Here is a 26,798-nt window from a genome sequence, read left to right on the forward strand (position 1 = left end):
GACAGAGAAAGTCTGTGGTGGGAGAAAAACACAGTTAAAGGAAGAAAAAATATTTAAAACATTCCAATTTTGCCAGAGTGGATTGCCCAATAAACAAAAATATAGATATTTTTCCTCGTTTTTTCTTCTTCTTATTTTTCCAACAAACTGTCACGTTTTTAACGACCTGACATGTTAAGAAACTGTCATTTTTTTCCGTGTGCATCAGTAAAGACATTTGCATTCATTTACAAGTCATGATATGCTGTATACTGCATATTGGTTGACGTGGCAGACACTAGAAGGTTAAACAAGAAGGTTCTCTGCAAAAATCAAGAGCTGACACTCAGTCAGCAGTTGCATTATATCAAAGCATTCTGGATATTTTCTAGCTGATCTTGTCTCGAGGAGGCGGTCTAGCTCAGCAGGGGTTCACCAATGCAGATGCAAGCATTTGAATCTTAAACAGCTTTGGATACCAAAACAGAATGTATGGCTTTCAAAGGGTGTGTACATGTGTGCATAAAAAGAGCCTTCTTTTACAATAGGACCCGGTGAGCACCAATAAGGGCCTTTGAAGCACACAATCCCTCTTTGAAGTTTCCTACATGCTGATCATTTATTTATTTGGAGTGGAGTCTGGCTCTTTCTTGCAATACTACCAAGGAGAATGTGCAAAGTTAAACTCCACAACCATCTGAACAGAAGAAAATGTTTCATTTTCTGTTTACAGGAACAAAATCTCTCATTATAACTCTCGAGAATCTAGTATTTTTAAATGAATTGTTCTTCCTAAAACATTTATGTCTGGTTTGAGTTTACGGTAATCAGCCGGTCAGGTTTCAAAATGGAAACAGGGCTGGGAAATGGAAAACTGCGCTCAAAAATAGCATCCTTGTCTGTTTTCAAAGTTATCCACTACTTGAGATAAGTGACAGAAATAGAGTCCCATAGGCCATGTTGATTGGGCATATTTGCGGACAGACTCTAATGATTCACACCCCTGGAGGGTTAGGGGGGCAATGTAACCATTGCTTCCTGAGTCATAAAGGGAATTATATGGCAGGCATGTCAGCTACGCCCCACAGCTTATCATTACACACCAACTTCTGGCCATACTTAAAATAGCCCAGAATGGTCAGGGAGGGGGCATCTGAAGAATTCCCCTCTTCCACCATGACAGCCCTCGTTTTTTATTTTTGGCTTTGGTTCAGCAGATGTTTGATAACGGCCTGGGTCAGAGGGGATGAAAACATAGCCATGTTCTTAGATACACCCTAATTACTCCCAAACTTTATGTGGTGGAAACATATCAAAATACAACTCCAGGGGTTTGGAGTGTCACTTGTGTGTGCCACTACATGAAGTTTATGTGTGGAAGGAATGAAAACTAATCAAAGAGATGATCTTAAAAAAAAGGAAAGAAAAAAAAAGAAAACTGTTTAATTAATTCCACAAAGAGAAGTGGGTTACATCTCACTACTCTTAAGGCGTAAACATCTTTAATTAAAAGGAAAACAAGCTCATATTCCATGTGCAGAGCTGATGCTTCACTTGCGCTGTTGCAAGGCTTTTCCTCAGCAGTGAACGCGCTTTAGCAAAAACTCACCGCTCTAAAAATAGCCTGGTAATAAATATATCCACACGGCCACATTTTTGAGTGTGGATTGGTAGATGAGAGGCAGCAGTCGCTCACTTCAAAGGCCTGCTGGAAAATCCTGTAATAAATCCCTGGCACTTTATTCATCAGGTCTGTTGGACTCCCCTAAAACAAATCTTCCAATGACAAGACCCTCTGCCATCAAACCCCTCTCTGTAGTAAACTGGCAGACATTTGAACTGATGTTATTCTCAAGAACAGCTTGAAAGCAGTGAGGCGCCAGCGGTCTGGTTATCTGCCTAAATTACACAAAGGCTCTGACCAGTGGAAAGGTGGAACGGCAAAGATTTGAGCTCTGTCCTTTCTTTTCCTCCTCTGGTGTAAAGCAGTGCTGTGTACAGACACACACCAGGAGTTTACCTCGTATCACCATCTGAAACAGCCAATGTGGAAACTTGCCAAGTGCATCTGTAAAAATAACCCGTTATTCCACTGAGGACTGGGTGTTAAACCCTTAATGCTTTGCAGCCGGGAGGTATTTTGGAAGTTTAAGGCGAGTCAAATGATGCGATATTAGTTTTTAGGATTTTTTCCAGTGTTTGATTTATCATGATCTAATTTTCAATTAAGATAAAACATAAAATATGGCATGCTAATGTGTGAGATTCAGGTTCACATCAGGTTATTCATGCTAAGTGTGAATCTTTAAACTTTTTACATATTCCCCAAATATCCACTGTTATCATTTTGACTTTGGTAAATTTTAAGAATCAGAGACCAAAGACTGACTGGATGTGTCGCTCCTGAGGAGGCCAACAAGAGCAGAAGCCTCATATCTTGAGGGAGTTGGCTAGGGGGTTATTAGGGAATTGGGGGAACAGATTGGGAGGTAGAGGATGAGGATAATTGAGTGTGACCATTGGTGCCCGATATTGAGTTAGGAACATTCACCTGATTAGGGACTAGGTGGGTGGTGCTGTTCCCCCAGTCCACCCCACCCCTTACTGCCAATTTACCCCTTCTAGAGGCAGCTCAAATTAATTCTTTGCCTAAACCCATCTGATGCACATCTGAGGATGCAGCTCACAGCGGCACAATTGGGTACTTAAAAACACCTGCTCCTCCTAGAGTGTGTGTGTGTGTGTGTGTGCAGTCTTTAATCTCTTTCCGCTGTTGACGTTTCATATAGTCAGAAGACAAATTGGAAATATTAGTAGTATTGCTCCACCTTAAAGTGTCATCGCAGAGCCAGCAATTTCAGCCATTTAAGAGATTTTTTTTACCCTTTGCTAAGAAGTCCAATACGTCAAAGCTCTCATGGAGTGTGACTGACAGCTAAGTGATTCATTATAATGACAGACACTTAGCTGCTGTGTTGGATATTTTTGCTCAGCCACAGGAAACCCTTATAAGCTGCTCAAGAGCTACTCAAGAACATGAAAGTCAGCTTGAAGTGGGACTTGCAGGCCGTTGCAGATACTATAGTGATGAAGTGATAGTTTATAGTTTCTTTTTGTCTTTGACAAAATGACACAGGATTCATCAAACACTTGTTATTGAAAAGAACAAGTAAAAAAAGCATTTTTTTAAGTGAATTGCTATTTAATACATGTTACTGAAAGATGATTGCCATTTCCAGTACATATCCGATATGCAAAGATGCTCTGAACACTTCCAACAGAGATGCAACAGGAAATAAAAGAAAGAAATGCACGGTCACCGGGACTGATCCTCCCTCTGATTTAGTATTCCTGTTGCATTTCTTTGAGGAACATTAAAGTGAGTGCTAATGCCCACAGGAGCATTGTTGAGTGACACCAGGATAAGCAAAGCTTAGCGAGGTGTGGCCTCCATAACTAAACATTTTCACAGCTAGAAGAAAAGCAATTCAGTTGGTGTTTACCTGTCCTGTATAATGTGGAAAATCTTATGCAAGTACTTTATATTACATACAAAGTAACCTCATGGTGAAGAGAAAGTACACCCCTTTACAAAATATGGCAAATAAAACCTGAGACAAGCTACAAAACATGACATATACTAAAATGCAGAAGCAGTCTTAAGAAACTAAGCAGACGATTACTGCTTATATAGGATTTAAGAGAGTAAGTAGCAAGTGTGAGCGCCTCAGAAAAAGCAGAGGTTTTACCAGTTTGCTGGTTTGGGCATTCAGGTGTGTGTTAACACAATGCCAAGCAGGAAAGACATCAGCAATGATCTTAGAGTTTGCTGCTGACAGGGAAAGGTTATAAGGCTGTTTCCAAAAGATTCCACGATTCTACAGTGAGAAAGAAAAGAGTCGTGAATATACGGCAGGAGGGCGAGCAGAGGCTTTCTATGACAGAGGAGGATGCTAGAGACAGGATCAAAGTGAGGCAGATGAGCCGCTGCGGTGTCCAAAAGTGAGCAGCCAAAAGAAATAGAAGGCTGTACAGTGAGAAAAATTATTCACATGTGAAAAACATTCAAAACAGCTACCTATCTTCCTAGGAGTGGATGTCCAAGCAAATTCATCCAAAGGTCAGCGCATGCAATACTTAAAAAAATCTAAGAGCTATATCTCACACTCTACAGGCTTCAGTTAAATGTTAAAGTTCATAATATTACAATTGGAACGAGACTGAATAAATGTGGCTTGTTTGTAAGAGTTTTTAGGAGAAAGTCTTGTCCTTCTGATAAAAAAAAAGAGAGCATGGTAGCACTGTTTAGCCTGGCCAAGTGGCTCTTCATCTGTCCAGAGAAGTTTGGTCATAAAGCAAAGTGCTACATTTGGTAAAACACTGCAAAAACCCCTCATATCACCTGTCAAGCATGGTAGTGGTAGCGTTTCCGCAGGTCCTTCCCCCCTGCAGCTGTTTGTACAATCAGAACTGCTCCCAACAAACATAGATGTTTACATCTGTGCTGCAACTGCAATAAGTTAATTAACCGATTCGCACTACAACCTGGTTTGCCTCTTATCTGTAGTTATTTTTATTTAATTTAATAACTGTACAGTACTCTCTGTATATAGTAACCATTGTCCTTAATGTAAATATGTAAGAAAAATTGTGTATGTTTCTGTTCTGTGTCCTGTCTACTGTTTGTTTGTATATGTGTCTTTTTGGCTGCTGTTACAACCAAGTTTCCCCTTGTGGGACAATTAAAGGATTATTCTATTCTATTCTCTATTTGGGCTTGTTTTGCAGTCTACCATGAACTCCTCTTTATCCCAAAGTATTGTAGAGTCAGCTTTCCAAACACTGCTTCTGCATTATTGTTAAATAAATACACAAGACTTAATAAATAATAAAATAAACAATGTCACCTCAAGTTGTTACATCATTTTAAGACCTGGTAAATTCTAGAGAAGCTTTTATTATTCTCTGATATATAAAACTTTGGAATTGACAGAGGGTGTACTTTTCTTTTTACCATGATGTAGATACAATATGCAATATAACTTAAATGCCACATTCATTTGAACTGTAAGCCCAGTAGGCTGCCATTACTTTGTTTGCTGTGTTGTTATAAAGCTATATAAAAATGCCAGTGCACTCAAAGACCTCATGAATGTTTATTAAGCACAGTCACTGTGATGCAAGTAGATTTTATGCTATGATTGATCCAGAGGGACTAGATCCTCTTAAACATTATGTGTTTGTGGTTAGCAAGATACTGGCATTAGTAAGTCAGCTAGACTCTGATAACACCCTAACTAAATTAACTGGGAGTCTGTTGAATAAGATTGTGTAACATAGTCTACAGGTTTTGATATGGTGACCCGAGCTCAGGTAGATAAGCCACAGCAAGGCATCAGAGAAACTGGATTAAAGCCCAGGTCTTAATTTAATCACAGCAGGCACTGATTCATTCATAATTACAATGCATTCTTTTCTGATGATCAAGATATTTGATATTTGCTCTTTTAAAAGCTTCGGAAGAAGCAATGAACTTAATTATTTCCACCACATCAATGTGGAACTTAACTGAGACTTGAGAATTGCTTTTGTCTTGCACTTATATATGACTGACTCACACCTCAAATACTCAATTACACAGTTTGTTTTTAGAAACTGGACCAGAACGACGTCATCTCCCGTTCTCCTCTAAAACACACTACAGTCTGTGCAGAGAGCTAACATTGCTTTTCTACTGACATTTACCACCAGTGATTTAACTGTGTGGATCGCTGAAATAAGAGCACAGTTACTGGAGAGAAAACGCCTCTCAATGTATTGACATAAAAAGCACATAAGGCACCTGAGCGACAAAGCCAATTGAAAGGAAGCTCCTTCGAGGCGCAATAACAGAGAAAACAAAGTCTCGGATTTGCAAGACAAGGGGAAAAAAATCAGGAAATGCAATTACAGCAATGATGAACTGAACAAAGTGATTAAAGGAAGCAGGAGGTGTAGAGAGAAAGGGGGGCTTACCTTTGATGTTGGTGAGTGCCGTCAGACCACAAGTAGACTGAAGAGAGGCGTAGCTCTGTTGGAGTCAACTCGTTTGTTCAGTCTGCCAGGGAAGATCTGTGGATTAAACACAACATGAAAAATTAAAGCTGCAAGTAGGACTAATTGGGCCCTTGCACTACATGCCGGGGCTAGCCGCAGTCGAGAAGCTTTATTGTGACATGTAGATGTCAGGAGATGTTGCATAAAGGAGTTTCAATTGCTCTGTAAACTAAAGGGACATGAGAACACCACATAAGGTTACGTTTGTTATTTGTTGGAGCAGCGTGGGATTTTAGTCATCAAACTGTTTAAATTAATTTTTAAAAATGTGCTGCGTTGTTGTGGGGACTAAGGCAATCCAAGATGGATGTTTTGTAAGTTTTGGAATGATGCACACGCTTACTAAATTATCCAAATCATGTCTTTAAAATGTACTGTGGGCCAACAGCTGCTATCTATTTTGACACAACCATGAACCATAAAATTTGAGTAACAGATCACAAAATGTTGAGAAAAATCAATACAAATAAAAAAGATGCTGACACTGCATAGTCGATATGTATTAGTATGCAAATTCCTGCACAACCACATTTTTTTCTAGGTAAATGGGAAGTTAGTGCAATGAGTTATTGAAACATGTGCATACATAAATGGGAAGTCACTCTTAAACTCCTTTTAAGAGCCCTTCATAGTTCTCCAGCGCTTGTGAAGGACATTCAAAGCTCTTCTATGGACACTGACTTTATTTTGTTGTGTTCTCTGTCAAGATGACCCTTACACTGCTTTAGTAACATTGAGGTCCGGACTCTGGGGAGGCCAGTCCACGACTGATTGTGCTCCACTCTGTGTTTTTCTATCTATGTAGGCTTTTACTGCAGTGACTATGTGTTTGAAATCATTGCCATGCTGGTGGATCAAAATCTGACCGTACTTTTCTGCGTTCATAATTACATCAATTTTAATAAGATCCCCAACGACACTGACTGAAATATAGCCCCAAACCATGACAGGGCCTCAACCGTGGTTCAGAGATGGCTGTAGACACTCAGCTCTCTCCTCACATGCTCCATATGTACTGACAGTTATTCGTAACCAATTTGGAATCAATCCATTAGACCTGTTGATCAGTCCAGATCAGATTCATGACAGCCACCTTTCCACTGAGACCATTTCTGATCGAGGCTTCTGCAAACAGTAGATGGATCAGCTAAAGATGCATGTTGTTATCCAGTTTCCACAAATTTAAGGACATACTGCCCATGATGCCAAAATACGCCACATTTTAACTAATAGTTTTCACGTTTTGGGCTAATCACTTCGTTGGTGAAAAAACATTCCCCTAAAAATGGTCCCCAATGCCAGTGTCCCCCTCAAAAAACCTTCTGAGAATCTTCAGAAAGCCTGAAGAACTTCTGCTCAAGACCCTTTAAAAAATGACAAGGAAACCTGGCTACTTCTTAAATCTGTCATAGAGCTGTTATTCAAAGACATATAAAGCACAATCCTTGGAGATGCTGTCATGCTTCTTTCAAGTTAAACTCACTTTTAACTTGTACTGTACCACAAGGTTAAATTTTAGATCCACTAGACCTTTCTGTGCGTTTCCTTCGAATATGGACAAATATAACTTTCATTTTTTAAAGTTCATAATTGGTTTTTTGAGGAACTTGTGCTCTATTTTCCTTTTTCTGTTCATATCAGTAGGTAGAAAACATGCTGATATTTTTCCAGACGCTAATATTCTCCCAGAAAGACCCCTAGAAAAAAAAACTGTGCCTGCTGATTTATTCCTAAATAAATACAGGAGACCGACAGAACTCTGACGAATATGTTATTCTTAATAATTAGGGAACACACTCTCTACTTTCAACCAACCAATATGTCAAGCTGACCTTAATATTCACACTGTAACGCCTCCGAAATATAGACATCACAGACAGAAAGAAAGAAAAAAGGCCAGTGTCCAATACTGCAGTGCAAATTGGTTTTGATGCTTCATACCATGGGATGAATCATTCTGCCATTCACGTAAACCTGTCCAGAGGCTCTTCTTCCTTTGATGGCCGAGAAAACAAAAGCCTGGCAGCAAAACCGCTTGATTGACTAGACTCTTGAAGATGTCACTGATGATGAAATCAAACACAAGCGTATAAACACTTCCTTGCAGGCCAACTTTCATTTCAGGGCTATGGTTTTAGTAGGATGTAACGGTTCCTTAAAAATTGCCTCATATCAAGAAACACTGCACTCAATAAACACAGTTCCTAAATTGAGTTCATCAGTAGTTCACCTAAAATATTAAATAGTAGCTCGGCACAGATACAACTGGGATTCTGACAGATTTTTGATTTAAAAAAAAAAAAAAAAAAACAGATTTCAAAAGAGTTACTTGTCTGTGAAGTAGATGAAGCGTGAGAGAAGAAAGAAATTGTCCCACATCACCTGAATTTTAAAGACTTCTTTTTTGGACAATTTAGCAAATATAACCACCTAAAGTCTGCATGAACTCATGGTCATCTGCTACATAAACTACTGCGCTCGCCATGTTAAGTATTTCCAGATGCCGCTCTAACTCCAGGCCAAATATGCATCGTGAGTAGTGATGGCACGCAATGTTTCATTAACTATGATGGGGGGGGAAAGTAAACTTTCCTCCCTAGGTTTTAGTTTTTTCAATGATTAGAATATCTTCCTCCTCTCCAGGGATTCCTGGGTGTGTTCACTTCAAGGACAGATAGGCTCTGAGCACCTTGGATTGCTGGTACAAACATCAAAGGCGAAGCTAAACCCGGCCGCATTAGTTCTCACCTTGTTGCTATCTCTCTCTCTCTCTCTTTCTGTGTCTCGTCGGATTCTAGAGGAGGCCTTACATCGCTCTTGAATCGAGATTATGTCAACACACAGTCACGGCTCAGAGTTTCCTTTTGATTCATACGCATTTGATTCTATTTAAAATGATGCAATGCTCTTGTAAGTGGCAGGCCAGCGGAACAACAAGTTTGGGAATGAAAAGATCAACAGTCATTTGTGATGAATGAATGAATGACACTCCTGTCTCATCCTAGCTAATGGTGCTTACCTCCCACACAATTCTTTGGAGCTGACCAGAGGTTATCAGTGGGAGACTGTGACTATTCACTTGGCAGTCAAAGCTTCCTGTAGCTAAAGAGGTGTTGGTAAATTGCCAATTCTAACATATTGCTCAAGCTTCGGAGGTCATAATGCTTCAACGTCCATCACTGGGCAGCACGCAGGAATACGAGTGGACAAGAACACATTTTTGTAAGCTAGTAGGTTCAACAAAGTTTTCTGCGTGGGCAAATCACTGCATGCCTCAAGCTGATTTTTATACACACAATATCCCCAGCCAATCAGATTTTATTTACACTGCTCTTGGTTCTGTGAATCGCGCTCACAGTCTTCGCCGTTGCCCCTGACGCCGCCACCATCATTTGACAGTAATAAGTGCAGAAATCTCATGCAATATTCGTGCTTCATATCAGCGCCTGATACCTTGCCTGCTGTGTATTATGCAGACAATTGCATATTCTATCACGACTTGTCCCCCTTCAACCCACAGAGCGCCCCAGTGTAATTCTGTGATTAATAATGAATGCTGAGTGAGGGTTAGCTAGCGAGCTGACTGACTGACTGAAGGTCTGACTGTCTGGGGAAAGCTACAATGATCAAGGCCTTTCTTCAGCTGTCAGCGCCTCTTTGCACTCGAACAGAACTGGAGACGCATACGAAGGTTACTTGTGATTGCATCTGTGCAATCTGACTAATTGTTTGGGCAAATATGTAAATGCAACGTGAAACGTAAATGCTAAAATATAAACTGAAGAGGATTAATATGCATTGGGGTTACGGTCCAACACAATATATATATAACTTAAATTATAAAACAGGTTGTTGGAGATTAAGGTACAAAACCTCATGCATTTTACGATAATGATTCAGAAGACAGCATGCTGTACTGCTAGGATGTTGTTTGGCGTGTTTTAACAGCATTATAGCATTTTACAACACATAGATACACCAGCTGAGATATACTCTGGAGGCAGAAATAACTAACCTCACATTCAAAGAAACTTAACCTAACCCTAACAAAGCACTTTTCGAACTCTAACTATACGGTGCTCTAACAGGAAACCCACCCCAAAACAGCACAGCATATTAGTCCAGAGAGCTGTAAGGAAGACACACTGTACCAACACAAAAACAAACTTTATTATGTGGACACAGCAGCTGAAGCCACTGAGAGGAATATTGTTATGCCTCAGGTTTATATATGACTCAAATAGCCTTGTCTGTCTTCTCATAGATTAAAAAGAAAGAAAGAAAGAAACTTGCACCTTATTGGAACTTGTTTGGAACGTGCTGTTCTAAGACTGAATCCCCTGACATCTCCGCATTTCAAGGTAACTGCGCAGCTGAAAGCAGAGCTAAGACACATTGTACTATAAATGCTCCCCCTGTGTGCAGAATGTGTTTGTAAAGTGCAGCAGCTACACAAGGAAACTACAGAGCGTCATTGTTAGTCCAGACAAACATAGAGGCTCGGCTCACAAGGAAAAGAAGAGAAGCTCAGGTTTCTCATCGTGAAGAGCTGACCTTGGCTAACACTGCTTTAATTTAAGGCAGAAAGAAAATATTCCACCTCATCAGAACTAAATGCCTCTCAAGATGTTAACTAAGAACAAAAAAATAAAAATCCAGGCATAGAGAGAAAGAGTTCCTGCCAAAACAGTGCAACAGAGCTCGCTGAGGAGTTTGAAAGGTGCACACAGGGAAGGAGGAGAAACTGCCTGGCTTGTTTGTTATTTGGACTGCGCACAGATTTAGAGGTCTTTCTTGTACATTTTAACAGCTGAATTTGTTGCACATTTATTACAAGCAGACTGTGAGAATGAAACCATCATTTAGGTTTGTTACATCACAGCTTCATGTTTGAGCTCCCCTTTGCATCCACTGACCTTGTGATGGTAGCAGACACCAGATTATTGACGTTGGCGTTATTTATCCCAGAACCAGCAAAACAAAAGTCGGCGCTGTACGGATTGAGATCATATCGCGGTGCTCATGAGGAAACCAAATGTTTCTTCAATACACAACATGTGGGTTCAACATGTGAACCTCAAGGATCAGTGATCAATATGGAGGTGAAATAAGAGTCACACAGTTTCAATCGATAAAAGCGATAATCGGGTGACACCAGGCATGCTGTTTAAGTAACTAAAGGCTGCTCTCCATCAGGAGAGCGCTCAACAATAATGGTGTAAATGGCAGGGCTGCAGGGAGAAGGCCACTGGAACAAAGGACTCTGCTGTATATCAGCAGCTTGCTAAAGATCACATGAATATCTCAAAAGGTAACTGTAACAATGTTTTGGGGGAGGATGAGACTGAAATATACGTTTTTAGTTTAAAGGGAGAAGTCTGCTGTTTGGAGAAAGCAAAATGCTGCACTTGAATACTACACAAAATACTGGCCTTCAGTACAGCAACCCTGTCTCATCTATGAAACATGACGGTATTAGCAGCATTGTTTGGGCCTGTTTTTGTTGCGTCTGAGCCAGGATGGCTTGTTATCATCGATGGAGCGATGAATTCTGAATTATGCAAGCAAATTCTAAAGAAAAATCCCTGGAAGTCTTTCTGTGAACACAATATCCTGAGAAAGGAATGACCAAGCCAAAGTCCTGACCGTAGGCCAAAAGAAATGTGGAAATACCTGGAGCCAGTTATTGCAGCAAAACTGAGCCAGTGTGCTAAAGTCACATATCTGCATACCTCTGTCACTTATGAATCTGTGATTAAAAGTAAGAAATTGTTTCATTTATATAACTGTCTTCTCTTTACTTTCTATGTACTTTTAAGATTTGTGGGAAAATCGAATGATATTTAGGTCATATTTATACAGAATACGGCTGTAATGCCGGCTATTTCGGCTAATACATTCCTGACCAAGCTGGCTGGATCCAAAGTGAGTAGTAAAAGCAATATCCTAAAATGTACTACTTCTTGTCTCTGCATGTGTTAACGCCAAACTCAGCGCTGATGGGTTCTGGGCCTTTGGCACAGCACGAAATCTGTTACCAGATTCATTTTTGCTCCTCGAGTCCACTCTCCTGTGACACACGGTTTTACTTTGCCAACTCGGGGACAGAATTTCAGTATTTGATGTGGCAGATGAGGTTAGCAGAAACTTCTGTAGACCTAAATGGATACACTATTATCACAGGTAGTGAAAGTAAATCTATCTATCTGTGATTACTGTCTGCGAAGTCGGGAAAACATTCATCACCGTTTTCAAGAACATAATACTCAGCTGTTGTCAGTGGAGTAAAATGATGTCATCCAGCCTTGGTAATAAAAAAAAAGAAGCTGACAACGTCTCCTTCTAAATGATTAATGGCAGTAAAGCGCTAAAAACGCTGTCACAGATTGATGAATAATCGGTAACGTAAAGTCCTCGAATGATAACGCCGTGACATATCAAATAATCTCAGTTTTAGTAAGATCGAATGATAACACTCAGGTGACAACTGAATAAAGCACAGGGTATGGATTTATGGAATTCTTACGGTGTGTGTGTGTGTGTGTGTGTGTGTGTGTGTGTGTGTGTGTGTGTGTGTGTGTGTGTGTGTGTGTGTGTGTGTGTGTGTGCCCCAGAGAGCGTGATTGTGAATTCAACCACAGCACCTTCAGCATCACATGAGGCATATGGAGGATCAGCCTCCCTCATTGAACAACAGTGCTGCCAAGGAAGGATTTATTTGTGTCTTTTTGTATTTAACTGCTGTTTTCACTCAAACAACCAACTGAGGATTTGCCCATGACAGGCAGCCTCAACCCTGCCTTTGTCAGTTATGTAATGTGTACCACCGCAGCCTGGCGAAACACTCTCCTCTTGTCAGCATATGCAAAGACAGCAGACGACGTTATCTGGGGTATCAGAAAATGAGAAGTGGGAGGGCGGGAGGCAGGTGTATGCTGGAGGGCGTCAAAGCTGTGACAAAAATCAAACACCGTTCTGCCTATTTTTGCAGCAGAAATAAGAATACGAGCCATCACACTAAGCCAGTCACACTCTTATTACCAAACACAAAGAAAAAGTGGGTAAACTATGAGGTATACTGATCAGAATGTACAAAAATGAATTATACTCGCAGTTAATACTTTAAATCATTTGTTCAAATAGCTCCAGGCTGACAGGATAAAAAAAAAAAATCATATATAGAAAGAATTTAAGCTGTTAAATTTGACGTCAGTCTAAAACGTTTGATAAAAAAGACTGAAAATTCACCCAGTTTACCCTTCGGTTGGTTTGAATGATGCATTGAACAACCTTGAATTAAAGGTGACTGTGATGCAGCTCCCTTTTTTTTTTAAACGAGTTACAGTTCATTACACAAAAATAAACACTCTGTTTATACCGATTACTGTGTAATTAAGAAGGACATATTGTTAGCAGTGGAAAATGGATAAAAACTCCAGGGAAGAACAAATGATTAATTGTTGACAATCCAAAGTCTAATTGCAGTTAACTGGTGAAAAACACCACAACAACACAGCCATTCATGTGAAGTGGGGCTTGAAACCGGATATGGTTTTGTTTGTGTGTGTGCATGTGTCAGTTTGGAGTGTACCTGAAGGGTCAGTACAGGTGCCACAGCAGCAGCAGAGTCCTCCTCCATTGTGAACGTTTGTTATCCAAAAAAGAAAGTACTGTGCAAAAGTCTTGATTCACCTCTAATTTCTTCATACTTTGCTTCCAAACAGCAAGACTTTCTTGTAAATCAGTGGAAGGGTGTCTGCCAAGAAGCCATTCTTGAGGGGAAACAGGGAGAAAAGACTGAGGTGCCCCAAATTATACAAGAACTGGACTGGAAATATATGTACAGAGGAGGTCAGGAGAGACACACCACAGTGCGTGTCTACATCTGTAAAACACAGCTGAGGGTCTGTCATGTTTTGGGGCTCTTTTTAGTGGTGCTGGGGATCTTGTCGAAATTGATGGAATTAAAAATGGTGCAAAAGTACGATCAGATTTTAATCAACCATGCAATGCCATCTGGAAATATAATTGGCCCAATTGGTACTATCAGTCATGGATTGGCCTCCCCAGAGCATGGAGCTCAACATTAATGAAGGAGCGAGGGATCATCAAACAAAAGGCAGCCAACATCCAAAGAAAAGCTTTGGATGCTTCTAGAAGCCTGGAGATTTATTCCTGAACACTGCTTAAATCAAGCTTGGATACGTTCATGATGTGTTAAAGAATAGAGGCGGTCATACCAAATATTGAATTTCCAGCTCATTAGAATTGTAAAAACTCAGTTTCTTAGCAAACACAAAGAAGTGAGGGTTGGCTCAAGAACTTTGCAAAGTGCTGTCCATCTCAAAATAAATCTACATCAGACGCTATGGTACAATTCAGCCGCTGAAAGGACAGCACCCTGTGGGAGGAAATCTAACCAACCACCATCACACTCCTGTTTAAATGAAGCAGCTATTTTTAGAAACACATGTGTACAACACAATTTCCTGAATTTGGCGCGTAAAGATGATCCAGCTGAAGTGAACAGAGACTACAAACAGATCAACGCAATGGCTACATAATCCCACATGGGTCCAAGTTTCCTTTTGGTCATATACGATTACACTGCAAAGCACCAGCCACCTTTCATTCCTGAAAATGAAAAATCCAGTCGGGAGATTTTCAGACTTGTGTCCACAAAGTCTCGGATTCAATTATTTGTTCTGCATATTTCCATTTTCTGGGAGCTGTAATTCACTGCAGCAGTTCTCATCTAAAAAAAGAGCTAAAAGGGAAATGGCTGCTACTGTGTAATAGATTTCAATTTTCACTTCTTTTCATTTTATATTATTTTCATTTGGACCCATGCGGAGAAAAATGTAATAGGAAACTATATAGACATTACATAATTAGATTGTTATTAATGCTTAATGATTGTGCATGTAGTATTTCACTCTAGCCAGATGAAGTGAATCAAGTCTAAACTACTTTAATGACAGTTTAGTCCACTGAAGGCTCCTAAAAAAGCTCACAAGACAAAACTATGACTATCAACGTGACTAAATGAATTTCAAAGACAAATTAATTTATAGTTACAAGCAATTACTGTTAAAGTGAACAAAAATGACATTAGTAAGAGATTACATGTTTTTTTTTGTTTGTTTTTTTACATTTATCAACCTTTACAAAATATAGTTCATTCCACATAGTTAAGGAGGAAAAAAAAACATGATTAATAGTTAATAAGTCCATAGTTAAACTGCTGATAAGTGAATAATAAAGTATTAATCTTAAAGCAACAAAAACTACTGACACAACCAAAATTATTACAACTATGTGCAATGATCTTGCAGCCTTGTTGCCTTTGAAATTGTTGTTTTGAAGACGGGGGGCCTCTTCTGCAACCACTTGCAACCTAGTATCACAGCAAAATGTTTACCAGGCACAACAGTGTCTATTAAATTTCACGTTTTGGAGAGGCAAAGCGTGAAATGTCCACGCATGCAGAAATTGCATTACTGCATGCAGAAGTTGCACTACCAGCAGGGGGAGATAATACATTTGAAGCCACAAGGTCAGTAGAGAGCTAAAAACGTATGAAGTATATTTCAGGCTCCTTAATCACCAGAAACGATTAACCTGTAAATGTGTTGATAATGTCTATTTATACAATGTCTATTCCCGTGATTATTTTCATGTTGACTTGAAATAAAATATCTCCCTCTGCTGCTACTGCAACTTCTGCATGTGTGTCTATTACACACTTTGCCGTAAAACAACTTTGGTGGATCAAGGTGGCAAAACATTACATAACCTGGAGTCAGTCTGCAATCAGTTTGTGATTAACTAGAGTCAAGTTGTCAATTTGTGTTATTATGTGGCTTAAATGTGACAAATGAGCAAAAAAAGCCCAAATCTGTTGCAGTTTGTTGTGAACCTCTTGCTCCTTACAAGAAATTGTGTTTATTTTTTTGAAATCTGGGAGAAGCAACAAAGTAAATGGCCTTGAGATTCACGCCCAGGACTCTGCGTTCACTTTGCAGCATGTGGATTGCATGCTCAACCCCAAAACAGTAACAATAATACTCTTTTTAACAATTATTTAAAAAAAAAAATCAAAGCTTTTATTAATGCTCTAAATAGTCTATAAACTCTTAAAGTACCCTGGGTCCTTATGAATAGACTGTAAAGTAATGACTAATAACTGTGCTCGTAATGAATAAGTCCTAAAACCCTGCACGCCAGAAATGAGGTCAGTAGTTAATGTGAGTTTTAGAAATTTTTATCTTATTTCTTATCTTATGAAAATCTTATGTTTCACTTCGTGCAAAATATTAAATAAATACCCCACTCTATATAGCCCATATGCTGATTTTTTTTAATACGTTACTAATGTCAGGCAACTGTGGTGCTTTTTAAAATAGTTTAACATTAATGTGAAATGTTGCTTTCCTCTGTGCAGATTAATTCCATTCAATTTTATTTATACAGCACCAAATCACAACAACAGTCGCCTCAAGGTGCTTTATATTGTAAGGTAGAGACTACACTAATACATTAACATAGATTAGCAAAACATGTATCACAAGTACAGCTTCACTTTCATGTTTGAGTTGACACAAGACAATAGCAGCCGTTGCACAGTTTTTCTTGGCCTTTTTTATAGTGCAGCTAACGGTGTGTTTTCAGGTGATTGAATAGGTTACTTGTGCTGCTTTGTGGTGCAGACACAGCTCTACATATGATTTGCTCTTGGACTCTGTTCTTCGATAACATCACTTGCTCTAAATCCTAATACGACTAAAGTATTTCCAATGGATGATGATCTGCTTCTAGAAAAAGTAGAAAATGCTCTTCATCGTCTGCTGTGCCAAATATTTAACTTTTGTTTCAACAGTCTATTATCTCTTGGATATTTGGTCTTTTAATTCAGGAAACAGCTGTGACTGGTGCATGCAGACACGTTGTCAGGGAGAGATTTAGGGAGTGCTTGATTTGCTTTTACTTTGCATTTTATTGCTGAAGCTCTGGGTTCAACTAGTATCATATCTAGCTCACATCACAACAAGTAGAAATTTCTCCATTCAGTACCAAATAATGGATCATCCATCATTAATGTTAGTAATTAGACGTTTTGTGGACATTTAAAATGTGACAAGTAGCCCAAACAAGGTATAACCTCTTTGCAAAAGGTATCAAGCTAAAACTGCAGGGACCACACGTGTTTTAATTTTGCGTGATCTTTTTCAATCTTTCTTGTGTAGAACAAAAAAAAGAAGATAGTAATTACAGGAACAAACAAACTCGCCAAAAAAATAGTACAGTAAAATATGGCTCAAGTCCTGTGTGGTAGAAGTATAATGCAGCATTAAATCGAAATACTGCAGACTGAGCTCAGAGCTAAAGAATTCGTGTTGCCCAGCCTCTCCTCAGCCTGCTTCACTTGTGCTGTTACACTGAAAAAAAGGGATGGGCCATCTCTTGGATTTATGTAAGCATCTTGCGTGTATTTAACACAATTGCCTCATGCTTTAAAGTTAAGTGTGACCTGTCCAGGGTGTACCCTGCCTCTTACTCTATCACCCCCAGGTTATGCCTGAGCCCCCCTGCAATCCGTATAAAGATAGGAGGACGGTAGTCGTTGTAGATCCATTCAGTTCTTATGTTAACCAGACTCTAGACTTTGTTAAACATTATGAAATATGAAGACAACATGTAGTATTTAAGTGACCAAGTAGTATTGGGGTAAATGTAATTGAATAGTGTTGAAATGAAATGACAAAATTGCGAAGGATTAAAATATTCCAAAAGCTCACCTTACTTCATCTAAACATGTTTCAATCGCGTTTTATCAACACGAAATGCACAGGTTTATTGAATACGAATAAGTTGCGTTGATTTAACTCAGTTGTTTAAGTTTCTGCCAAAGCAAAAAAGTTATGTGCAACCAATGTCCACTATTGAATGAAGTAAATCCAACATGGCCTGTTTTTCAGTGTACTGTCAGTCTCACTGCACAGTCTTTTGCTTCAAAGCATCTATGAATCAGCAATACTGAAAGCTGGACTCAGTTTGGAGAAAGGTGGAAGGTGATGAAACTTGTACAAAGAGCTAAAGGATTCATAATGTATCGATATTCTTTCACAGTGTGCAAGCTGGGGCAGTGGCACCAATGGGAGGGTAATCCAAACTGTCTCTGAGCCGTCACCAGGCGAGACAGGGAGCCTCAATCCAACACTGCTCCCTGTTCAGCACCATCCTGCTCTGCTCCTTCCTGAAAAAGCCTCACACCAATAGGTGTGGCAATATAAAACAAAAACCCTGCAACGAGTCAGTTCTTACATTTGATGGTGTTTGCAGACTCGTAGCTCAAATCAATCCAACCTAGATTCAGCTGCATCCAAATGTCACTGCTGTCAAATGAAAGTTATTCAAGTTTTCCTTGAATAAAAACATCTTTGATTCTTCTTTTCGGAGTATTTCTGAGTAAATGCTGCCATTTATTCCTCACATTTCAGCTAAGAAATCAAAATGAAAGTCAATATTATTTGCCACACGTTTTTCTCTCCTAAGATCAATTTGACCCTTTTGCCTTACCTCTCTGTGGCGCACTTCTTAATTGAACAGGTCCCACAGTCTATGCCAGCTTGGCTCTAAAAAGCAGCTCAACACTGGCCAGAGTTTTACAGCTATAATTTAGCATCAGATGTCAGGGCATTGTACACAGGCCTTACCAGAGAGAGACAATTAAAGCCTTGTTTACCCAAATGAATCATTAACTATTCCGGAAAAATAGACATCCTTCTCTGAAGCTCTACCACCAGGCATTTTATTTACAAAAAGCCTATTGTTGACGGTGATTACCAGAGTCAGAATGAGGAATCCATAAAAAATGCCCTTTGTTAAGATTTGCATCCTTTCTTTGTTGTGCTTTTTGGCTGGTGTTTGCAGCTTTTTTTCTGGCTGGAAGAAAAAGCTGTCCTGCTGCTGTGCAACAGTCATTATGTGACATACACACATCAGCGCTGACAAACAACTGATGATTATAGAGGGGGGGAGCACGAGGAGATGTCAATAAGAGCAGGAGAGAAAGGGGCAGAGGCAGGCAGCCTTAATTTCTGCTGACATTGACGGGAAAAACCTGGAACAGTCTGACAAAAACTTCAGCATCTGTGCGTGACAGAAATTCCTCCTAAACGCAACAGTCGTCTAACAAACACAAACTGAAACATCCCCCCAAAAAAGACCAAAAAACAAGTGAATCCTTCTGAGGGAATTTGTCAGGGTGGATGATCAAAGACTGTATCCTAGTATCTGATATGCTCATAGAGCGCAGTTTGTTATTGCAACCCTCTGCTGTCTCCTTTGAGCAAGGCACCAAACCTCAACCGAGTGCTTTCCCCAAAGCAGTTCCTATGTATCAGTTTACGTAAAGGTATCAGTGTACATTAGGGGTGGGGTTTCCTAGCGAATCATGGAAAAACACAGGCTAAAGGAAAATGACCAAAATAAAAGGCTGTAATATTGCGGTTCTCTGGTGAGTATTTAAAGGACCAAAGACGATTTTCTCACCCTCATTTTTAGGTAATGCTCTCTTAATCTGTGCAAAGCCCAGAAGAATCTATCAGCACTATCTGGGTGATTAAAAATGGCTTTTCCAGCTGCAATGGGATGGAGCAGGAAGCTTACTAGGGGAGCTCCAATTTTCACGACCAAAACCTTGTGAAGGTGGGCACGGACTTAACGGGAAAAAAAAAAAAAAGAGCTACACACTATCAGATTATCAGAATTGGCATGTAAATGAGAGTTGATGTACATCATTCTTGCTAAGCATTTCAGATATAATAAAGCAATTTCCTATCTGATTATAAACTTGGGGGGAAAAGTCCTTTAGAGCACGAGGGCTATTAATCTTTTAAACTTTAATTTGATTTGAAAATGAGTTTATGACTACAGTGTGAGCGGAGTGACCTTTCTGTAGGTCAGTACAGGCAGTGCAGGGAAGGAAGATAAAGTAAACAAAGCTTTGGTGTCTTTAAAAGAAAAAGTCTATGAAAGAGTATATTCGTGTTTATATGCTTAAAGGTGCTCTAATCCATTTTTATATTAAATAAAGAAATTAGTATGCGTAATGTGAAAATTGTTGCTGGTACAGCGCCACAGCTGACTTTCCTGTTTTCTTTCACTCCCATTGTTCTCATCCATTCCCTTTTCCAGTCACAGCAGGCAGATCATTTTCTGTGAAAAATCTCTGATTCTACCCACTGCACACAACCGACCCAGCAGCAAATGGAAAGTTAACAATTAGCAGGTGAATATAGTGGACAATTTAGCAGCAAAAAGAGCCACAGGGGTTGGTGGAATAAAGCTGGATGTGGAATTTGCCAGGTGACCAAAAAAACCCCAAAAACCCTCAAAAAAACCCTCAAAACAACTGTAAATAAACAATAATGCCGCTCGAGTTGCAAATTGACAGCTTTCCAAACACACACAGTTAACACGTTTATAATGGTAGCTTAAAGCTTCGCCAAATGACTGTATGGGGATTCAGCGTCAAACCAGTTTAATGTTGCAGCTACTGTTTAGTCCATGGACCATAAAATCCACACACATCCAAAATATATAAAAGCAGAGTTGCTCCTAAAAGGACAGACAATAACTGGACAGGTGTTTTATTTAAAGCTGTCAGATTAGGGTGTAAGAAAGCAGCTGCTTATAATACCAGGGGTGTCAGAGGACTTATCAGCTTTAAGGATGATTTAAAGCTGCTAATGATAAATGCTTCTCTTGCTAGATTTATTTTCTTCTCTCTTCAAAGTTTCTCTTGTTTGCTGATATCTCCTCTGTGCTACCGATGATGGCTTTATAGAAATGAGCTTTGAATCTGAAAAGGAAAACCTCTCCCTTTTGTATACCACTTTAGCCTTACCTGACTACATCAGTGTGGTGTCATTCACAGCTGCGTTAAAATGTTAAAAAGTAAAAATCGATTTGGTCTCACAACAAAAAAGCCTCACCAGCACAGCTGCAGTTCGCTCAGCCTAATGTGATCATTTGTTTAGCATCCAGACGACACTGGGAGAGCGATGCACTGATGAGCTGGCCTCAGCCCCGCTGCAGCAAGCTTGCTTGGCCACTGATAACAGGGCTGGAGCTGAAGGGGAAGAATCCCATTACAAATAGCTGCATTAGATCTGTCAGATTGTGCAGCTGGGGTGTTACATCTCCATTGACCCTGCACTACCTTAGCTCCCCTCTGGGGCCGGAGCATTGCCCCCTCCTGGGATAAAATGTGCAACTGCTCTTTTTGAGGAGACTGCTGGAGCCCTGGCAACAAACACACACACAGACACACACAGTGACCCTGCGAGAGGCTAAGCTTTGTGATGTAACTCTCTGACTGAACAAATTAAAAGATATGCAAACCGAGGTCATCAAGGTTACTTTGTTACATGAGTAACCAGGTTCTGAATTAAGACTTCAAACACAGTTAAGAACTCTGCTGTTCTTATGTTTAACAGGTGCAGTACAAGCATTTCAAAGAACTGCTGGCCTGTATAACACAAGGATCGATAAAGGCACAAATATATATCGTGTGCAGTCGGGACTTCATTCAAACAACATTTTGACCTACATTTGTAGATTGCTTGATGGTAAAAGGGCTGAAAGAACAAGAATAAGTGAGACACTGTTTTCCTTCATCTGCAATAGAACTGAACTCTTTTCACTCTGAGGTAACTCAAGGTGTATGGGTCCTCTTCTTCCTAGTGGTTTATATCCCACGATGCAGGGTTCGCTATTTTGCATGCCTTCCTCCACTTCTTCCTATCCAGGGCGTCTTCTGGTGTAACATTCGCAGCCTTCATATCATCTGTGATTCGGTCCGTCCAGCGCTTTCCATCCAGATCTAATTGCTGGGCTGTCTTTGCGATGGAGTTCTTATCGCTACGGACAACATGGCCGTACCATCGGAGCCTAGCCTCTCGCATCTTGTCTGTGATCGGTGTCACTCCCCATCGTTTCCTGACATCTTCGTTCCTCGCTCGATCAAGTCGTGTGAGACCCAGAGGCCACTTCAGCATCTTCATCTCCATGGTGTGAAGGGCTTGTTCGTGTTTGGTCGTCGCTAGCCAGCACTCTGACCCGTAGAGTGCCACTGGGCGCACGATCGACGTATAGACTTTCAAATGAAGATAGATTGGCATTCTCTTGTCGCATAAGACTCCACTGGCCTGACGCCACTTCATCCACGCTGTGTTGACACGGAGTCTGGTGCAAGTTTCTGGCTGCAAGTTTCGCAGTCCGAGGTGACAAGGGACCCGAGGTACTTGAATTGGGCAACTTCAGTCAGCGGCACGCCGTCGATAGTGATGGTACTGTTGGTTTGGGGGCGGCATTCAAGGTACTCAGTCTTCGTGATGTTCAGGCGCATGCCGTTTTCGGAGAGCCAATCTTTCCACGCTTGCGTTCGGGTTTGCAGGGCTAGGCAGTTTTCTGTTTCTGATAGGCACACATCATCTGCATGCAGGAGGCTCCATGGATGTGGTGATTGCAGATCAGCCGTCGCAGTGTCCACACAGAGGACAGCAGGGGCGAGAGGGCCGAGCCCTGGTGGACGCCAATGGTAATTGGGAAGGCTGGTGATGTTCCCGCTGAACATCGGACCGTGCTTGTGACATTACGATAGAGCGGCTGAGTCCATTTCACATAAGCTTCCGGGGCACCATGAGTTTGTAGTGATCGCCAAATCAGCTCGTGGGGGACCCGATCGAATGCCTTTTCCAGATCCAGGTAGACCATGTGTACCGTCTTGTTCTTTTCTCTGTGCTTTTCCATCAGCAGTGGGTAATTTGTTTATATGAAACTTTGTTCATATTATGGCTGTTTCACCCAAAGGCATACAAGATTTACCAGATGATCCTTGGTTCATCATCAGGGCAAAAACAAAGCAATTCCATGTTATTTATTTTCCTCCCAAATAAAAAGAATATGTAATCGTGTCTGTTTGTTAGCAGGCTAGTGTTGACAGTTTTCAAGATATCATTTTCAAATTTTGTGTGATTGTAGATACCAATTATAGCTCACACTGATTTAATTTCAGTGAAAACTGAGTCAAGGTAAAGGTCACACCAAATGTGAAAATTAGTATGAACTTTATATTACCCACATTACAACACATTAAGGGAAAGGACTTGGAAGTTACGTTTTCCCTGTGCCTCCAGGTTCTCCCGATCCCACTTGGCTGCATTTCTCTAAATGTAATGCAAACTTCCAGGGGACTAATTAGAGCTCTTTGCTAATTGCAGCATCAAACATATTTGGCGTATGTATCTCATCTAGCTTCCAAAAGTGTAAATTCTGAATTAAATCTGCAGCTTCGAAATTACCTTAATGAAGTTCAAACTGCAACCACATTGAACAGAAGTTGTATTTCCATCCAAAGATCTCTGAACTTTAAGTACCAGGAAGCTTTGTAAGGAACTCAAGGCTTTCTCGGTGCCACTGGTTAAAACACAACGTAAAGACCAACAAAGATTAGGCACAAAGAACCTATGGCTATTTTCTCAAATCTACATAATAAAGAGTCCAGTCCACACTATCATCAGAATGTAAATCTACTACAATATTGACACCATATAAGGCAAGGGACAGCAGTATTTATGTCATAATTTGCTGCTTTGCAAACGAGGTCACCGAGTCAACAGACAAGCAAAACGGATCCAAAATGCCCACAATGTTAGACTTTTAGCAGTTGATCTCGCAAGTAACTGTGAAGACTGACAGTAAGGTGAATGAGTTGGAAAGATTGACATAAAAAGCTCAACCAATAAAAAAATCTTAAGCGTTCAAAGTCCCACCCTCAAAGTTCCTGAACTTTGAGAAAGGAGTAGCCCTTGAGGCAACTTCCCCAGAACTTAATTTAGACTCTGGTCTCTGTAGTATCTCCAAAGGTTTGTAGTCTCTGGTGAAATTTCCTGCTGTGGAACTAGAGCTAAAAACTAATTAAAAGGGTTAGAAGCTTGTGCGCGGCTTCTGTGACATTGTCACTGTGTTTGGGCACATTTAGAAAGTGTGAAGGATTATTTTTCAGCTGCAAAAGTCATTTTAAAAAATGACTAGGGGCTTCTAGAGTGAAATCTAAAATTGGCAGAATATTTAGAGATTATAGCTAAAAGAAGACAAACATGATCATTATGTATTACAGGTAACGACTACAATCAAAGTAGGAAGAGTGGACAGCAACACTCTGCTCCAATAATCTGTTTATTCACAGCAACGGAAAGCTAAGTGCAAACAGTATAATCCAAATAAGATGATCACCAAAGTAATAGGGAATAGCTGGAGCACTGTGTGTGTTAGCAAAGCTACTGTTATCCTGCACCTGCAGGAGGTGAAAGAGGTGAAAACCTGAAGGAGGAGGAGGAGGTGGGGGAGGTCGGGAAGAAAGAAATGAGCCGGGACATAAGTGGCATTGATTGAACTGGTTCATGTCCACCCTCGTTCATAAACAAGGCTAACCTGCCGCATGTTTATGGACGATCTGTCTCGATGACAATGGAAAACGCTGGCACGCATCCCAGAACACCTGTGAAATGCACTCTAATGAGAGTTAATCACACAAACACAGAAAACAAAGCTAAAAATCAAAGATTTACACGTATCGGGCTCACCGCGAGTATTGACAGATACTAAGGAGGCCATTTGCCACATTTGAATTTGGAAACTGTTTTTTTTTTCTTTTTTTCTCATGGCCGTGGCAGTGATTACAAACACAATGTTCAGTATTGATTAATAAAGAGGCGGCTTTTTTGTTGTGCAAATGGAGGTGAAATAGGTCCAACAAATTACAGATAAAACGTCATTCGAGACTCAAAGAGAAGACAAACGTGATCACGATCAAGTCTGATGGCAAAGATAAAGTTCAAAGACAGATTTCAAAATCTGTATCGACTTTGATCACTCTATCGTGTTTGCACAATCAAATCAGAACAAAGACAGATATGCTTCACGCTTTCAATAAAAAAATGCGTACAATAACAGCTGAAATATGAGATTGTTTTGCACCAGTAACACAGGCAAATTATTCTTGACATGCAGTCAGTATCACAGAGCTGTCTGGCATGGTAGCAGGAATCAAAGAGCATTCTTGGAATAGCAATTACAGACGTGTCTAGGGAAATAAAGGCAAACCATGGACATAGTCAAAATGATGCATGTACAGCATTCTTATCAAAGTCGAAGCCCGAAGCTAGAATGGTCTGCTTACAGGGAGGCTCTCAGCTGACTGAGAAATGGCAGCTGTAGGGTATCACAAAAACAAAACACAAATTAGTCTCATATCTTGGCCGGGAAGGAGTGCACGGATGTTTGCTTAGACATGATGCCTCGCTGTAATCACTTTGATCAAAGTGCTGACAGTTAAGTCTGCAACAGACTTCTCAGATTGTGCAAAATCCCAAATGTGAGCTGATACAAACAAAGAACTCTTAATTAGCGTTAAGATCACAGAGGGTATGCGAAGTGACGGAGGTTGCAGTTCTCCTTCAGTTTCTGTGCATCAGTCATGCAAGGTTGAATTCATGAGCCGCAGATGGAAGATGCCGTTGCTAGTTCTCTGCGCATGCACAGCATTTTTTTATTTTTATTTTTTTATTTTTTTTTTTTGGGGGGGGGGGGGTCTTCTGGGGCTCAGCACCACACAGCGAATGTGTGGTCCATGACTCTCAGACAGACTGACAAACCACACAGACGTGCAGTCTGATTCACATAGGCTTCGTCTCTCAGGAAGCTGTGAGGAGAGTTCACGGTGCATGTGATCCCATAGGATATCACAATGAGTCATGGAGCCCTGCTCCTTGCTCAAAACAAAGACATACAACAGGTCTCTATAATTCAATACATTTTACAATTGAATGTATTTAAACAAAAAACATGAGTCGCTTTAAGGCACAAGCACCATAAACATGAAGGAATCGATCCCAGGGACATCACAGTACACCAGAGAAACAGTTTGCTTGCAGAGGTGGTTCGAAGTTACGTGTCACTTTAAAGTACTTATTACCCGACTTGAGTATTTCTACAATAGATCATAATAATGTTGTGTTTTTTTTCTTCCCATCTATATTTACAGCAATATTTTGAGACATACTGTAGGGCTGAGTGACTATCATGAGAATTAGGTGAAAATATTACATTACATTAACACCACCCTTCTGTCTGTGTTACAGCCAGAAAACTGTTAACATACACTATCAGGAGCTAACTTAACTGTCACCCAGCAGATGGTAAACCTTAGCATTAGCACAAAAGGAGTCATAATGCTAATGGACTGCAGCCAGGAGACAGTTAGCTAAGCCTAAGACAGGAGGGAACAGCTGTATTAGTCGCCACCAGCCAAATGTAGGTAAATATTCACTCTCCTTTAGCTCCATTTTCGGTTTCTATAACCTCCTGAGGGAATTATCTTATTCTTCAGCTGTTAAATGCTTGGCTGTTCATTAGCTGTACACTTACTGCCTTTAACTGCAGTGCAGATAGCGTGCCATGGGTTTTTAGACCTGGAAACCAAACAGAGCTGCAGCTTATGGTTCTAATTCTCTCCGTGTTTGTCAGAGATTGTCATAGAAAAAATGTATTTATTTATTTTTGATCACAATATGGATGCAAGTGAAATAATCTGATTTGTCGTCTTTCACATGGGATTAACATGATTAGAGTAATTTAGCCTTTTCTGTTTTCTG

The 26,798-nt window shown here is 40.3% G+C and overlaps 1 protein-coding gene across 5 annotated transcripts in view; it reads right to left on the reverse strand.

The window, feature by feature from the left end:
- Positions 1-26,798, reverse strand: part of arvcfb (ARVCF delta catenin family member b) — a 241,307-nt gene that overhangs the window by 138,139 nt on the left and 76,370 nt on the right. For all 5 annotated transcript variants that reach the window (XM_040050177.1, XM_040050178.1, XM_040050179.1 and 2 more), the window contains exon 3: positions 5,995-6,090. The gene's annotated coding sequence lies outside the window, so the exon portion shown is untranslated. The remainder of the gene's footprint in view (positions 1-5,994; positions 6,091-26,798) is intronic.

This window comes from Simochromis diagramma, unplaced genomic scaffold (genome assembly GCF_900408965.1).
Source record: "Simochromis diagramma unplaced genomic scaffold, fSimDia1.1 OVJJ01000159.1, whole genome shotgun sequence".
Lineage (NCBI taxonomy): Eukaryota > Metazoa > Chordata > Actinopteri > Cichliformes > Cichlidae > Simochromis > Simochromis diagramma.